Source organism: Calidris pugnax, unplaced genomic scaffold (assembly GCF_001431845.1).
Source record: "Calidris pugnax isolate Ruff unplaced genomic scaffold, ASM143184v1 scaffold28, whole genome shotgun sequence".
In the NCBI taxonomy this organism is placed as follows: Eukaryota; Metazoa; Chordata; class Aves; order Charadriiformes; family Scolopacidae; genus Calidris; species Calidris pugnax.
Window position 1 is genome coordinate 19,668,840 of NW_015090842.1, and position 16,227 is coordinate 19,685,066.

A 16,227-nucleotide genomic window follows, 5' to 3' on the forward strand; every position below is an offset into this window, starting at 1 on the left:
CATTGAATCATATTACCAAAGGACATTTTCAAAACTTTAATATAGAGAAGATACCTAAGACTAAAACTTTATTGATTTGAACAGTTGTCAGAAAACAGGCTCACACGACCATCTGCAACTTTGAATTGAATTCTGAACTTATTTGACACTTGCCTTTTCAGACAAAACTTCTGAACAGAATTTTTTAAGTTAAAAACTATAGCTAAGCGGGTTTGACAGCTTACCACTGCCAGAAACGAGAGGTCCTTCTGGTTTCCCCACTCTTCTCTTTCCCAGCTTCATGCATCCCATCTCTTTGTACCTGCTGTGGTTGTGGTCAGACTCCAGCTGAGCCAATGGAACTTGTTAATTCACCAGTAAAACACCTTTAGTCACCAGGCCGATGTTCTACACAGTCTGTTACTGCCAGAGCCTACATCAGCAGAGAGGCACAGAGTCAGGAGAGTCAAGAGTCTCTCCCTTTCAGCAACCCCTAAGACTGGCCAAAGCCATGATGTAACATCCCTCTAATTACTTACACACTGGAAAAAGATGATTTTGTGTTTGTAACCAGACATTTAAAACTTGTTTTGGCAAGTAAATTTTTGGGGGGAATTTTCAGAAGCTCCCTAACTATCCTTTAGCTAAATTAAATTGCAGTTTCACAGCCTTTTTTGTTCTGGGAGTTGGTTGGGGGTGGAAATGCTGTTTTAAGTATAAGCTGCTTTAGCAAGTACTGCCATGAAGAAGAATCATCATCACATTATGCCCTTGTAAGGTCCTTCAAACAAATATACCGTTAGTATGAGAGGTGACATAAGAACAGACTTCCTTAAGGTGTCCTAAGTAAAATGTCATGGCATATATGCTGCTCAGTTTAGCACAGACCTTATTGATCTAAAGACCTCACGGTTATTTACTTCAGATGCATCTACAGAAGGAGACAAAGCAATAAAGTGCGATTAAACAGTAAGCAGCTAAACTCTTAATTAGTTAATGGGTCACGCACTCATAGCTACCTAGCAGTATTTTGAAATATACACAGCAACTATTTCAGTCTTTGGGTCTTGCAAATTACTTTTGGAATTTTACGTTTTCAAATCTTTTTAGAGCACAGATGTAACAGCTGAGGAAAAAGAATAGTACAGCACTATCCTTAAACTTTTTATACCAGTGATGTGTAAGACAAAATCTGATCTTGGACAAGAATGTCAGTGTTTGTTTCCCAGAATATCACAGAAACCTGACGGCATGAAGGACAGACCTTTTCAATGCATCAGATGCACGAATGTATGTATTCTGAGTGTTCCCTTTAGGTAGTTCTGAACATGCATCTAAGGCAGTATGCACATACATACCCTTTTCAACACTTACTTTCTTTAAGTATAATATTAGTCTGCTACAAAGTGATCCGGGTTTTCAAGGAGGGGCTCCAATCCGATGGCTGGAATAGTAATTTTAGAAACATCCTGTCCCTATTTGTTAACCAGCTTTGCTCAGAAACAAATACCAGGACCAGCTTTCTTTGCTCTCCATCCCACCTTTCAATAACAAAAGCAGCCTCAGGCCATTGAGCCTTCCTCATCACCTGTTAATCTCCAGGAAACAGCTTCTTTCTCAATTGTTGTTGCTTAACTAATGCAACATTTAACACCCCAGATGAATCAGCCCTGAGCTACTGGTAAGCTTCTGACTGCTGTCCCTTCAGCTCCACAATACTACATCTACTCATGAAAGTGTCCACTTTGGGAGGTCACTCTAGAGCTCACATTTGCCTCTGATGCTTGCTTACCTCTTCTTCCTTTGAATCTGTCTCTAGATTCCGGTAAACACAATTCATTTCTATGATGTAGTTCATTCTGACTATCAAAACTCATGACATCTATATAGCTTTTGCTCTTCCTAGCTGCAAAGGTTCTAGATAATGTTTTTGAAGTTCAGGGATTCAGGGTTTAGTAGAGTACTTTCAGTGATTCCTTGTATGACCTTATTAAACATCAAAATAAGGCATTTTGTTGGTAGAGCCACTGAAGAGACAGCCGTTTCAGCGAGCAGAAAACAATTTCTCTTTCTCATCTGAGCTTAACAAGAAACTCCAGTAGATGATAGAAACAAGAAGATAGAAGAATTAACGGATTTGTTAGGAACCCTTTCCTGAGCAACATGGTTTGTATTCATATATACTTAAAAGGTATATTATGTAAGTATAAATGCACACTTCTTTTCCCCAAGCAGTTATTTAGAAGGATGGCCAAGGATGAAAAGCCTGGATGTTTTTGCTGGAGTTCTAACTAGTTTCTGTGCATACTTTTTTTTTTGTTGTTGTTTTCCCCTCAATGTCATTGAGCAGAACGGCCAATGTGTAATAGAAATAACATCAGTCAGCAAGACATCTCCTCCTCTTTTTTTTTTTTTTTTTTTTTTTTTTTTTTTTTTCTTTTCCTACTTCTGTTCTTCTAACTCCTCCCTATCCCAACTCGGAGGAACATATTGTCTTTTAGGCAACTGCTCTAGTGATGTTTTTCTTCAGTGGTAGGCAGGATCTCAGCCGCCCTCCCGAGGGCTGAGGCTGGCGCTGCGTTCATCGAGCAGCCTCTAGCGGTTCAACCACAGGAGCTTCCCCGGGCTGCACCTCCTCTGCCTGCTCCCACCCTGGCACAGGGGTGGCTGGGATGCTCTTGGCCACATGCTGGGTGAAGAAAGACAGTGGAAAGATAATAAGCCAGTAAGATAGACCGCAGTGCCAATGTTTCAGTTGATCCTGAAACATTTACATTCTGGTAATGACACACAGGGAACGCATAAAACCAAAGCAGAGAAAAAAGGAACAGCCATAGGTTGTTTGGTATGTCCCAAGGAGGGGGGGGGGAGAGGGGGGAAGAAGGGGAATTAAATGAGGGGGAAGAAAGAAATACATTTCTGACAGTGATATTGATCTTGGACCTTATGCATTCGTGCTTCAAAGATGATACAAATTTCCCATACTAAATAGATGCAAGATTTCCAAGATATTTCATATTCTAATATGAAAGTCTTCTAGGACTTTCTGGTCCATTCACAGCTTCAAAAATCAGTTTTCAAAAAGTCAGTTTGTGAACCTACAACAACACTCTAGCAAATATAGCTATTACTCACAGGAAAACTAGTGCACTGAGCAAGCCTTCTTACCTGTTCTTCCATTTTAGCCAGAAGAGTCAGGTATTTGAGATGCCAGAGTCACAAGACTAGCTAGGCTAACTTTTAAAACCTTTAGGAGGCATTAGTTGAAAAGATGGAGGCTTAAGGTATGCCTTGAAGGTCTAAATTGAGCTTATTTTTGTGAATGATAAGCCCCAATTGCTTACCTTCTAAACGCACACTATTTGGAGTTAATTTGTGACGCTGTCAGAAGTAGTGAAACAGTATCTGACCCACCTGAGGTGAACAACATCCTGTAGAGAATGAAACTGCAAGGGCCGTAACCGCCCTCTCAGCTGTCTGCCGTCAAAGACTGGGGAGTAAACTAGTGCTGTTATTACTCTTTGACATAGTCATCTGTGCTGGAGTGGCCAATGCTCCCCCGAAGGAAGGATGTTGTATGTGTGAGCAGGATGGGGCAGCACGTAGGAAAACAGCTCTGGTGAAAGGAATGTTATGTTTCAAATCAAAACGTTTATTCCTGCTTTTTAGTGCAAAAACTGCCACACTGTGAGCTATTCACACAGTAATTCTTCCTCATTTACTAGAACATTGTGCCAGTATCTCACAGAGAACATTGTACCAGAAGGAAGGCCGAAGTCAAGTGCACAGAGAACATCCCCAGTTTGGTGCTCACCATACAGGCACCAGTTCTGCTAGATTGATCCACCTGTCATTTTACCTATTCAGGAGATTAATTATGGCAAGGTACTTCAGAAAGGCTTTTTAACTTTCTGCATATACTACAGTCCCTGTTAGTGCCCCAAGGACACCAGCAGGCATTAGGTGACCAGACTCAGCTCAGCTGAGGCTTCCATCCACCTGAGATGCAGAGATGAGGCTCTTGGGCCTTCGTACGTGTACATGTGTCACGGGTAGCCTGTCTCTCTCCAGTATGAGCTCTGGCCCCATCTCTTCCTGCTGCTGACTGGGACTCCCAGAGCAGACCCAGGCTCATTAACTCGCTTCACCTGGGACCGTTGAAGGCTCACACCAAGTCAGGTATCATCCAGGGTTCCTACCCCCTCCCAAACACATGGAACAGCCCTTCTCTCACTGCTCCTTCACGGGGAGCTCAGGCCAGGAGCAGTTCCCAGGCCTGGGCTGACACAGGGCTGCTGGGCCCACTGGCCAGGCGTGTGGCTGGAGGCCCCAGGTGGTGCTGCTCACACCAATACAGGCTTATCAGTGCAGCCACCACTCCAACACTTTGGAGGTAGGTTCCATGTATAAGTTATCTTCATGCTGCACAGTTGATAGCTTCCCTAGTAACGCTAAGTACTGTATTTTAAAATAAAATGAAAAAAAAATTACTAACTGATTTGCACTTACAGCCTCGAGGCAATGCTCTTTACAAGTAAATACTGTAATAAGTATCTCTTCTGTTTTAGAAAGCAAGAAACTATCATCTTATGTTAGACATTACCCTTGATGACTTATTGTTGAAAAGAGAAAATATTTACAAAGTGCATTCATCCTAATGGTGACAGGTAAAATCAGATTATCAGAAATGTACACCCACCATTTGAATTACAGTTGTCTGAGATATTCTGTATCTCAAGCTCTGAGGATGTTGAATTTTTGTAAATAAATGAAACTGTAAAGGGTAAAAAGTATATAGAAGGCAGAATTAGACTCTTCTTGGAAGATGAGTGAAAGGACAGAGGCACAGAAAAGCACATTCTGATGACATATTAGCAGATTTTTTTTCACCATGAGGTGGTCAAATGTTCACATGTGAACTGAGAGAGGCTGTGAGATCTCTATGTTGGAGATATTCATAACTTTATTGGACAAGGCCTGTGTAACTTGATTGTACCCCAGACCTCTTGAGGTCCCTCTCAACCTATACTAATCTATAATTTTTCTATTAATAAAATCCATAAAAATGATTATAAGTAATAATCTCCAAAGAGCGACACTCCACTAAGATTTAATTCAAAGAGAAATTAACATATATCTATTTTCCTGAAATATTTTTTTCCTCCAAATTATTGGAGGAAATGCTACAGTTCAGTAATTTATGGGTATAATCTTCTGGATTAAGAATGAAACTGAAATTTGTACTTGCAAACTGCAGAGAAAAGAAATCTTCAGATGTACAACTGGTGCTGTTCTCTTGTGAGGTAGGAGATTACCAGAAGTCATCATCTGGCTCCAGTTGTACCAGTGTAACTGGTTTGCCCAGTATTTCTGTTTTTAGTTCATATGTAGCACCATTCAGGATAATTTTTAGGAGCTCTGAGACATCAAGAGTAACAATCAATCTGATTATTTCCAGCAGGCTTTAATGACTTGATCATGTTGTCATCTGAGAATAAAATTTGTTGAGGAAAATTAAAGATAACTTCTGCATTTTGTGGTGAAAACATCAGACTATTTTTCTATCTCCTCTCCTGTGAGGGAGCCGGGTAAATTTCAGGATAACTCTTGGAGAACTTCTGTCAGAGGCATTCAAGGATTGGATATAAGACACTGAAATAAATAAAGACCCATTTAAAAAGTTAAACTGAAGGCTTTATAGGGATGAGCTTTCAATGAAAGTAATGTATCTTTTTTAGCTTCCTAAACTTCAGGTTTCCTCTTCTAGAAATGTCATTGTAGTGTCAGGATCCAGGGAATCTAAAGCAGTCACAAATCTTGCTCATAGTTGAGGCCAGCCTTCGAAGTACAAAGTCAGTAACTTTTCTGCTTTTGGGAACCTTTTATAAATCTTGGCTTTTATTTATGTTTGGGATGTACAAAAAAAAAGAAAAAACATTTTTTGAACTGGGAAGGTAAAAAGGGGGACACCATTAAATATATCAGCTGCTTCAGACCCAAAGTTAGTTCTCATGATGAGGCCAGCAAAATTCTTACTTTGTTTCTGTATGTTAAACGTGTCATGAACCACCAATGCTCTTCGTGTCATAGAAAGCAATCCTCAGACACTCTAAACCTCTTGCTACTTTACAAAAACTGCTACTATAAACATGCTACTGTGTGGTATTTACACCGTGCAATTCTGAGCAAGCGTAGGAGAGAATAGATTTTACATGAGAGCCTTCGCCTAAAGTTCCCTTGAACCTCAGTGAAATTGCAGAAGGGATTAATACAAATTCCCCTTATCTGACTAGGAAAGGAAACAAGCAAGATAATCTGCATATATGCCAGGTAGAGGTACAGGGATCACTCAGTTTCCCTTTGAGCTTCCTAAACCAGGGCTGCATTGTAACTACTTACTTTTATCTTTTTTTTTCCTGTTTTACTCCCCTCTTTTCTTACAAAGGATAGTAAGACCCTTCATCATTTCCTTCAGCAGCCTAAGGACAGAGCTATTTCCTGTGCTGGTGGCAGGGGAATAAGCCCTCTGGGCATCCAGGCAGGTGATGGTGCAGTAAGGGGAGAGGAGGCCATTCTGTAGGAAGGCACTGCTCCCACTGCAGTGAGAACAGCACTGACCCTCACCCATCTCACCTGATCTCTAGGTTTTAATGGAGCTGTACAGGAAAAAAGCTTCTAGGTGATTTCAGATTCTCTGGACAACACTGGTAAGTACAGAAGGCCAGAGAGATTCACAATCTGAAGTTCTCATCTATATATCTTTTGGAGTATAATAAGATTAGTGTAATCAAGTGTGATATTTGGTCCTTTGTTATGGGAAAGAACTGAATTACTTCGTAATTACCCTGGTGGCCTTCTTGTTGATGGTTTAGAACCCTGAACCCTGATAGAACAGCTGTGTGTACATACAGATAGGCCTTCTGTTATGTTAATTGGAATTATTTGGTTCTGGTGTTCTTCTGAGATTCTTCTGTATTGTCTGTGATGGAAAAAGAAAGAAACTATTTCTTCTCAGAGTATTATCCAGTATAACTCAGTGTAATATAGATTGGTTTTCAAAATTCCCCATAGCCCAATCTGTATGTTCATCCACACTTCACCAAAGCTGGAAACTGTATTCCATCTCAGCATATCTTACATTTTGCCTTTTTTCCTGGTTAATCTCCCAACTAATATTTCATCACACCCCAAAAATGCTGTCCTCCAAATTTTGCTTCTGACAGTATATCAGGAATATTGGTTTTGGTTTTTTATTTTGTTTTGTTTTGTTTTTAAACTTAATGTCCAAAAATTCAAAGCTGAAAATTCATTAATTGCAGAAACAATAAAAATAATTAATTCTTACACAGAACCTTGGGTAGAGCAGTAAATACCCGTGGCTCAGTCTTCTCCCTCCTAAAAACAGATTTTGTTTTCTTTCACTGGGACCGGTTTAGTAAGCCTGAAGTGACCAGGATTACTCAGAAAAGGATGCACATGGTATCACAGGGAGTCTGTTGGCAGAAAGGCAGATTTGTGGGTATACATTGTGGAATTGTGGTTGGGGAATGGCAAAGAAGTAGGATGGGCACTGGGAGTGCAGGTAGTATTTTTAGCAGCTTCAGATCTGCTAATATTTTGTATGAATGAACTCTCACTGTGCTGGCAAGTTACATTGGAACTGCGGAGACACTCGTGTGTAAGAGACTGCAGGAAAGGAGCGGTGAGATAGTCAGCAAGCAGGGAGAAAACCCTGATGCCACAATAGCTGGTGGACTGAAGGCCAAATCTGCCCTGTGTGATAATTCTATCAAGGCTCAGTTGTCAGTTGTACCTATAAGCAGAACACCTAGAATGCAGTGCATGACGTGCTGCCCACACACAGGGATTCACACAGGAGGAAGTTTGTCATCACATGGCTTAAGGGCATAGTAGCTCAGAAAAATGCTCTGACATTGGCATCTTGCCTAGAATATTGAAAAGACTGGAGAACCTTTCTTTAGCCATCTCCAGGTTAACACGGAAGTTCTTCTAGCAATGAAAAATCTTTATTAGAAACCAACAATTGAAATAAAACTTTCTGCTACTGAAAGATTCCTGCTTATGATAATAAAACCTTTTTTGTTCAGAAAAGCAGTACTCATTGGGTGTCAGCAATGTGAGCTAGCCTAAAATTCTCCTTCGATTTGGTTTAGCTAGTAAAGGCAAGCATAATATTCTGTTTCTGTGCACAAATAACCGATATCTGCTGCAAATCTGCAGTGCAAGACGACTGGCTAATGGTATGCTGGCAGTGTCACAGGAGTTACAGACACAGCATCCAACATGACATGCTTGTCAGGAATGTACTAATCAGAAAATGCTCAGATCTAACATACCTAGGCATTAAGAGCTTTTTCCTAGTGGCTGCAGGTATATGAAGGAAGTGAAAACAAGAAGGAAAGGACATAAAACACTTGAAAATGCTGTGCTATTCTTGACACACAATGCTAGAAAAGAATTCCTTCCCCTAGGACTGCAGCTTTCCTTATGAACATCATATTACAGGGAAGCAGCTACACTTTGCTGGATCAAGGAGAGAATAGCTCCACAAAAATCCACAGTCAAAGTGTGAACTCAGATTAGACCTTCATATGAGACTTTCATTCACCAATCATGAGACAGAGTGGATCAAAGAGATCTGCTCCCAAACTCCTTCAATTTTACATAGTATGTTCTATGATCTTCATTCTGTCCAAGGGCTGTGAATTGCAATAGCTTTGTGACACATCTGCTGTTCCCCACCAGCAGGCAAGCCCTCAGGTAGGGGCAGAGAAGACTGAGCTGTCTGGATTTTATCTATTACCTCCTCCCCACCTAGCCAGAGAATTCACTAGTCAAAACTTGTTGGAATTGACTTTTAGGTTTTGATGGTCAGCCTCCTGCAGTTTAGCTGCTCTCTATTAGGCTTTTGTTGGCTTTCAGTGTATTTCTGTTACCTTGTCGCATTTGGAATACTGAATACTATCATACTACTGAATACTGAATATTATCATGTGAAATGATGTCTTGCTAGCTCTACTCCCATGCCACCGTCTGTTAATAAAAGCACAATGTCACCTTTCCATTGCTTTTCTTTTCTTCAGTCCAGACACAGAGGAAGGTTTAGAAAGCAATTACAAGGCACACACGGTTTACAGGATCTGCCTGCGCCGCGCTGAAACGTGGTCACCCTTCAAGAGTAAGTCAGCTGCCTGGAGGGAGGGAACCAGTAACACAGGTATCTTAAGACAGAAAGTGGAGAAAACCTTGTCTAATTGAAATTAGAGGGGACAATTTAGGTAGGAAATGCAATTATCATGCTGGAATTTGGCAGCGACACCTGGATTGATGTTCTTCTCTCTTAGGCAATCAGGGATTTTTGATGACTGCAGGCAAAAAAAATTTGGGTTTGTATTTTTCAAAAAAAAAAATGCCTCTTTCATCAGAAGAAAAGATTTTTTCTCCAAAGTAAAATCGGCATGCAAGTAGAAAACCAACATATTTTATTTTTTTTTCATTTAAATGCAAATTGGAAAAAATAACCCTGCGTAATTCTATCAAAGCTATTGTTCAAAAAATCCAGAATCCTTTTATAATTTATTTTTTACTTTTGTTTTTTCATAAAAATAAAGTAGTTCAAAACAGTTCGTTAGTACTTCAGTAAAAAATTTTCACTAAGATTCTTTTAAAAAGCTTGTAAGAATGGATTGGCTTTAACAGAGGTCAACACTTAAAACTGAAGAAACGTATATATTTCTTGTATATTACAGGAAAAGTGGTGAGGGTGACGGAACCCTGGAACAGGCTGCCCAGGGAGGTTGTGGAGTCCCCTTCTTTGGAGATTTTCAAAACCCGCCTGGATGCTCCTGAGTAACATGCTCTAGCTCTAGGCAATCCTGCTTCAGCAGGGGAGTTGGACTAGATGATCTCTATGGTCCCTTCCAACTCTAGAAATTCAGTGAAATTCAGTGAAATTCAGTGAAAGAGCCACTGTCTGGTCCCTCAGCCTCACTTCCTACATCTGGACAGCTTTGGAAAGTTCTCTCTCCACTCAGCAGATTGCTGCATGGCTGAAAATTGCTTCAGTACCAATCACTGAAACTTCTCTTTCTCCAGAAAACTACTGTTAAAAAGATTACTTGGGTATTTACAGTAAGATTGGCCAAGTCAGTGATAACAATGTGGGAAAAATCAGACTCAGTTGACTTTGACAGGGTCGGGTAAGAGCCAGTGTAACCCCCCAGAAAAAGGCTGATGGGGAAAGAGCCCGCGTACAGCTGGGGATGGGAGGGATGGAGCTACCACCGTGCTGCCAGAGACCACCCTGGTCATCTTAAACTGCTGGGGAACTGCACCCTGACCCAGGACAAATCAGCACCTTGGGAAGACAGGGATTTCAATTAGTGTCTTGTAAAAACCTAATTCATACGCTTTATACAGCACAGTAAAAAACATGCAAAAGATATTAAACATGCAAAAGATTGGATATATTTGAATAATGTAAAATATAATTATAAAATTAATTATAAGAGCCTTTTAATTGTTGGCATTGTTTATGTATACATATGTAAACTTGGTGCTCTAACTTTCTCTTATATTAACTTGGAAATTTAATATAAAGGACTTCAGATTTATGCAGAAATTTTGGTTTCTGAAACTCACAAATCTGTGATGTCTGTTTTGTGATGACAGAATGATATACATTAATATGATTCAAATTTTATCATTATTTTTTTCCACTAAAGATAAAGAAAACAAGAGCCTTGGGTAGCAGGGTTTGGGCTCAAATTCTTGTTCTACATTGCTCAGGGATTTATAGATCTCCATGTATGGCTGAAATAATAAGAATCTTGTCTTTTCGGGCCATATGTGAAATGTCATTATTTGCTTAGGAAAAAAAGAAATCAGTTATGTAAAGCAGAGAGCATTTTTATCTAGTAATTTTCTTTGCTTTGAACACCCCATTAATATTGGTGTTATTCCAATACCACATTTGTGTGACAATGAGAGAACGAAACTCAGCACCATCACAGAATCTGGGTTATCTGTCTAGTTTTCTCTTCCAAAGTGAGGTAAAAATAGTATCACTTGTAATCTCTGACCATTCAAATGTCTTCGTGTTAATATTTCTATACCTGCTGTTAAATGTATCGGGATCCACATACTTTATAATGTGGGTAGGCAGAACCGGTGTTATTCCTTATCAAAATATTTGAGGCATGTTTCTTTCCTACCCCCATGTCACAGCTGAGATAGCTGAAGTTAAGGGAATTACCAGAAGGCAGAGGGACACGTGAGCTCTGGACACTGATTGAGGGAATTACCAGAAGGCAGCTGAACGGACAGAGGGACACGTGAGCTCTGGACACTGATGAAAACACTGTTCCTAGGGAAGTGCCTCGTTTCTGCCGCACAGACGTTCTGCTGGCGATGGATCAGCCCCTCACCTACCGTAGTTTCAGAATATTCTGCTACAAACTACAGTCCCAGAGGCCATCTGGGAGCGGCTTTGCAGTTCTTTAACAAGAAGCTCAGCTGGACGTGTGTCCTTCCTCTGTGTCCTCTGTAGGGGTTGTTTGTGACGCAGCTGTGAAGCTTGGGAAGCAGTGGCTGTACTTCTGCAATCTACAGTCCAACACACTGAAGACAAATATCACAGCTTTAACGTGGCAGGCTGTAAAATATAGAAAAATACGTTGAAAAATAAGTCAAAAATACTCAAAAATTCAGCAAGCACTGCGTGAATGGCTGCAGCACCCCTGAAGAGCAGCAACGTGGAGAGTACGGGTGTGAACAACTGCAATTACCCAAAGCAAAGTGTTCCTGCTGGTGAATCCGAGGTGTCCATCATTCTCTGAGTACAGACAGCAGCAGATACACAGGTCCAGAGATGTCATGAGCCAGGCGAAGCTGGGCTGGACCAAATGATTAAGCTAAGTCCTGAGGCAAAGCTAAGAACAGGATCAATATAGTTTATTCTCATTGTACGGCCGTATGCACTAGTTCCCATGTAAACACTAGTGATCATGACAGTGAAAAAGGAAAGCTGTATTTAAAGTACATACTTAATAATTCCTCTGGCAATCTGAAACTTTAAAACTCTCAAAAGCTCTAATCATTTTGTACAGTCTGGTTAGGATTCTGACGAAAGATTTTTCAGCTGATTCTCTTAATTTTCATCCCAAATTGACACAAAGGGAAGAGCCAGCTTCATTGCTAATCTGGCCAACACAACTGCTGAAGCAAGCTCTTTCTAGCACCAATTACTCAGTGCAAGAGATGTGTGTTTACTTACAACCTAAGATGCACCAGCCCTGCCCCAAGGCGAGCACAGCTACCCCACCTGTGAGCGTGCAAGTATGTTTGGTATGTGCAGTCACATTCATCGGGAAAGCTTGTGAGCTCATTAACAAAAAGACTAAATTTTCTTACTACTTTGAAACACATTTTCAAGAGATCAAAACAGTGGACCAAAGAGACACCCTAAAACTGGGAAACCAAATTTGCAAGATCTTACACTTCTATATAAGATACAAGGAACTCCTGAAAAAAAAAAGAAAATATTTTTGTGCTTCTGAAACCCCAGTGAAGTCTCAGGCTGTTAACTCTCATCCAAAACGAAAAGCAAGCTGAAAGCAAAGTTGCTTTCAGAAGGGACAAGCTTCAAGTTTTTTAAATCATTTAATCCTGTTCTGAAATAATCTCTCACAAATCCAGAATAATTAAATAATTTCAAAAGTATTCTTTGTACTAAGTTAAAGAATATTTCTGTTGTCATTGCCTTATTCTTCTTGTTCCTTGATAGTCCAGGCAGTGATATTCTCATAAGGTAGGAAGTGCTTGGAAGGTCTGTCATACAAGATCTGAGAAACAGAACTATTAAATATCTGGACTCTCATAAAATCGTGCAATGCAAATGGCATCATGGAACACATTCCATGGAAACTCTTCAATAGCCTTTTCTACAGAGTGGTTACTGAGGTTTTGCAAACATCTTATTTGGGCAATGAAACAGTTCAGCCACCAGAACTGAGTGGTCTGCAACATCAAAACAAATGAGCTTCTGTCCTTTATTATTATTATTATTATTATTATTATTATTATTATTATTATTATTTAGCAATGTTAAAGTTCCCTTTTTAAAATTGTTTTCTTATTTGCCATTTACCCCCAGTAAAACTGCTTATCATCTCCACTCTTCTCCCCTTCTTCCCCAGTGAGGATGAGGGGGTGAGATAATGCAGGCTGTGACTGCAGCCATTAGTGCTCTTTCTCTAACGCAGTGATCCTGCCTCTCAGCTATGGCAAAGCTTGGTTGCTGTATACATGGTCACTATCCAAAGCATACAATGTAACTTAGCTTTATCATATATATTTTTGATCCTACCCTGGAGACCTAAGTAAGAAAGTTATTTTAACACCTGTAAAATTGCATTCTTCAAGGCTGTGTACAGAGGAAATAAAACATAATCTGTTATAGTCCAGGCTAGATTTAAGCTTCATCTCTCTGCTGATGCTGAAAATCAAGGGGATGAGGATACTACCAAAACTAATCAGAATGCGTGCAAAACAAATTTATATACTAGTCATGCTATGTTTTAAATTAAATCTTTCAAAAATGCAGTTACAATCAGTCAGAGTTTCTGCTAACATCTTTGATTTTTGCCCTCACCTCATCCCTACATTTACAGCGCTCAATCAGGTTTGTCCTCCACAGTGGTTTTCATCTGTCATCCTATTATTTCCAGCTAGACACCAGTTTTTGCTCCTTGTTTGTTTATTTATGCCAAAGCCTGCTTTCCACACTAACCCTTAAACCTAGAAAACCCCGCTCCAATTAATTAGCATTCAACTTCAAATCCTCCCTCAAGACATGTTTATACTTTGATGCTTACAGTAAACTGCCAGTTAACAGTGGAGAAGATTGAAGGCAGGGAACTTTGATACCGTAAACACTGTTGACTTTTAGATTCAGGAAGTCTACTAAGTATGCAAATTACTAGACTTGTGCCTCTGTGTTGTTTCTTATTTATTCCATTAAATTAGTTTGCTACAGCTATTGCAACACACCAAATGAAATAAATCTCTGTGCATTGTGTTCAGAACATGAGACAGAAAGCTGGCTATGGCTGTACCTCTTCTGTCTGACCCTGTGGTTGTATCAGGTAATATCTGTGCGCCGGGAGCAAAGTTCCTCTTTTCTATGTACACTCATGGTTGTGCTGAGCACAAGTCACACTTGTAACACAGCTGTTACTGAGATATAGTAAATTTTACTTGTGTCTGCTTCACTTTGAGAAAGGGGTTGAAGGACCAAAGCCTTTTACTTCAGTCCACACACCGTATCCCAAGGGAAAAATTCAGTCATCTGTAAAAACAGGAAAGGAAATGTAATTGACCAAACTCTATCAGATCAACTAAGCTCCACCATAATAAACTGATCTGATTCTATATTGTACTGTACAAGAAAGAAAATCATCAATCCCTGAACTTTATAAGCAGACACTCAGTTTATTCCTTATTTCTAATGTATCTTCTGTGCAGACACACACACAGGAAAAGGACTGCTCCTCACCCTGTGAACGTGTGCCAGTTTTGCATATTTTCAGGGTTATCTCTGGACCCCTGCTCAGAGCGGAGCAGGTCAGTAAATTAAAACTCTCTTGAATGCTAATAGATCAAAACGATTCTTTTATCACGACTATGTCAATGATTAACAATGGAAGCACTGCCCATGTACACTGGCCCAGAAGAGAACTCCCTATGGCTTGTTACATGAATAATACCTTGGTAAACAGGAGGGCCTTTGGAATTCCTGTCTCAGTATGCCAGGGGCATACAGGGTCAATAGACAGGAAAACTTTCATAACTTGTCCAAAAGCACTTACATGATGGTCTTACTCAGCAATAGGTTAAGAGACATAGTTTACAGACCACAAACTTTTATTATTGCGGTAGTAGCTCACACGGTGTTAAAGGACGAAGCACAGACGGTCACAAAGCAGATTCATTTTGTAGTAAGAAAGACTATTCAATCTGTGCGTGATGTCATGCCTTTATGAGGACAAAAAGCAAGGACACAGACATACAAAATACAGAGCAGAATTCATCAGTTCCGTGTCACAGCCTCTGTTTCCAAACACTATGTGAATCTGCTCCCATTTGCAAATTCAAGTCATGACAGAAGGAAAATTTATGGGATAGTTTTACAAGACATAGGCTTAGCAGGACTCACATTAATGTCTCGCTGACACAATAGCTCAAACTGATCTTTTTATCCCTCTTCCAATATTTTATATTGTGAGCCTCCTCCTTTTAGCACCAATATCACAAACGTGCTGTAAAACCTCTCACAGGGGTGACCCCAATGACCAAAAGATGTGGCTACAGAAACAATGGAGAGAGGAAACAAGGAGATGGTTATAGGAGAAAAAAAAAATTAAAAATCACTACATACGTTGCAAGTCTCAGGAGAAATATATATAGAGAACACGTTGATATAAAGAACAAATGCACCAATAGTATCAGCTGAGGAGCATGATGTACGTGAGAAAGACAATCTAATTGCGAAAAGAGCTGCCACAGAATCAGAAAGTTTTCATTCTATTTCCAAATCACCTACTAGAGTTCTAAAAATCCTAAAGAGGTTACTTAATCTTCTGCATTTTCTTTCTGTAAAATAAGAAAGAATGCTTATCCAATAGGCAGCATGGGAATATAAAAATCTGAAAGTAATCTTCTTAAGTTTTGTGCACTGAAAATGAGATTTACGCAACTGCTTCCAAACACCTTCTCATCCAGCCAGGCCTCCATACACTGGGTAAGCAGCGCTGCAGCATCCCTCTCCTTCCCTCCTCTCTGCAGACAGACACCTCAGTCACAGCCCAGCCCGAAACCCTCCAGCCTCCAGCCTGCTCCTCACACACCATGTGTGCTCATCTGAGGGGGTCCCTCTTTATGAGGCTACGGACGTAAGATGCTACAGAACTGATTCAGAGCAGAAATTCAAATCCCTGTGTTGATGGGACCATCTTCTGAACCAAATATTTGGCTAAATATCTAACACCAGGAAAAAGTAAAATCTCTGACTCATCCTATTTGGCAGGGGTTAAACAAATGAGGGAACAAGTTTGGCTTGATAAAAAGTGTTGTCTCTTACCTTTCCTGAGGCTTTTTTCCATTTGCTGATGATGTCTTGATGTGTTACAACCTCCTGCTGCTTTTTTTTTTTTTTTTTTTTTTTTTTTC

General features: G+C 40.1%; 1 long non-coding RNA gene across 1 annotated transcript; it reads right to left on the reverse strand.

Moving 5' to 3' along the window:
• Window positions 1–11,292: 11,292 nt before the first annotated feature.
• LOC106888087 lies at window positions 11,293–16,206 on the reverse strand. The gene is made up of 3 exons (XR_001412031.1): window positions 16,139–16,206; window positions 11,787–11,930; window positions 11,293–11,653 (listed from the first exon to the last, which is right to left on the reverse strand). It is a non-coding gene; the product is annotated as an uncharacterized LOC106888087 (long non-coding RNA).
• Between the last annotated feature and the right edge of the window lie 21 nt (window positions 16,207–16,227).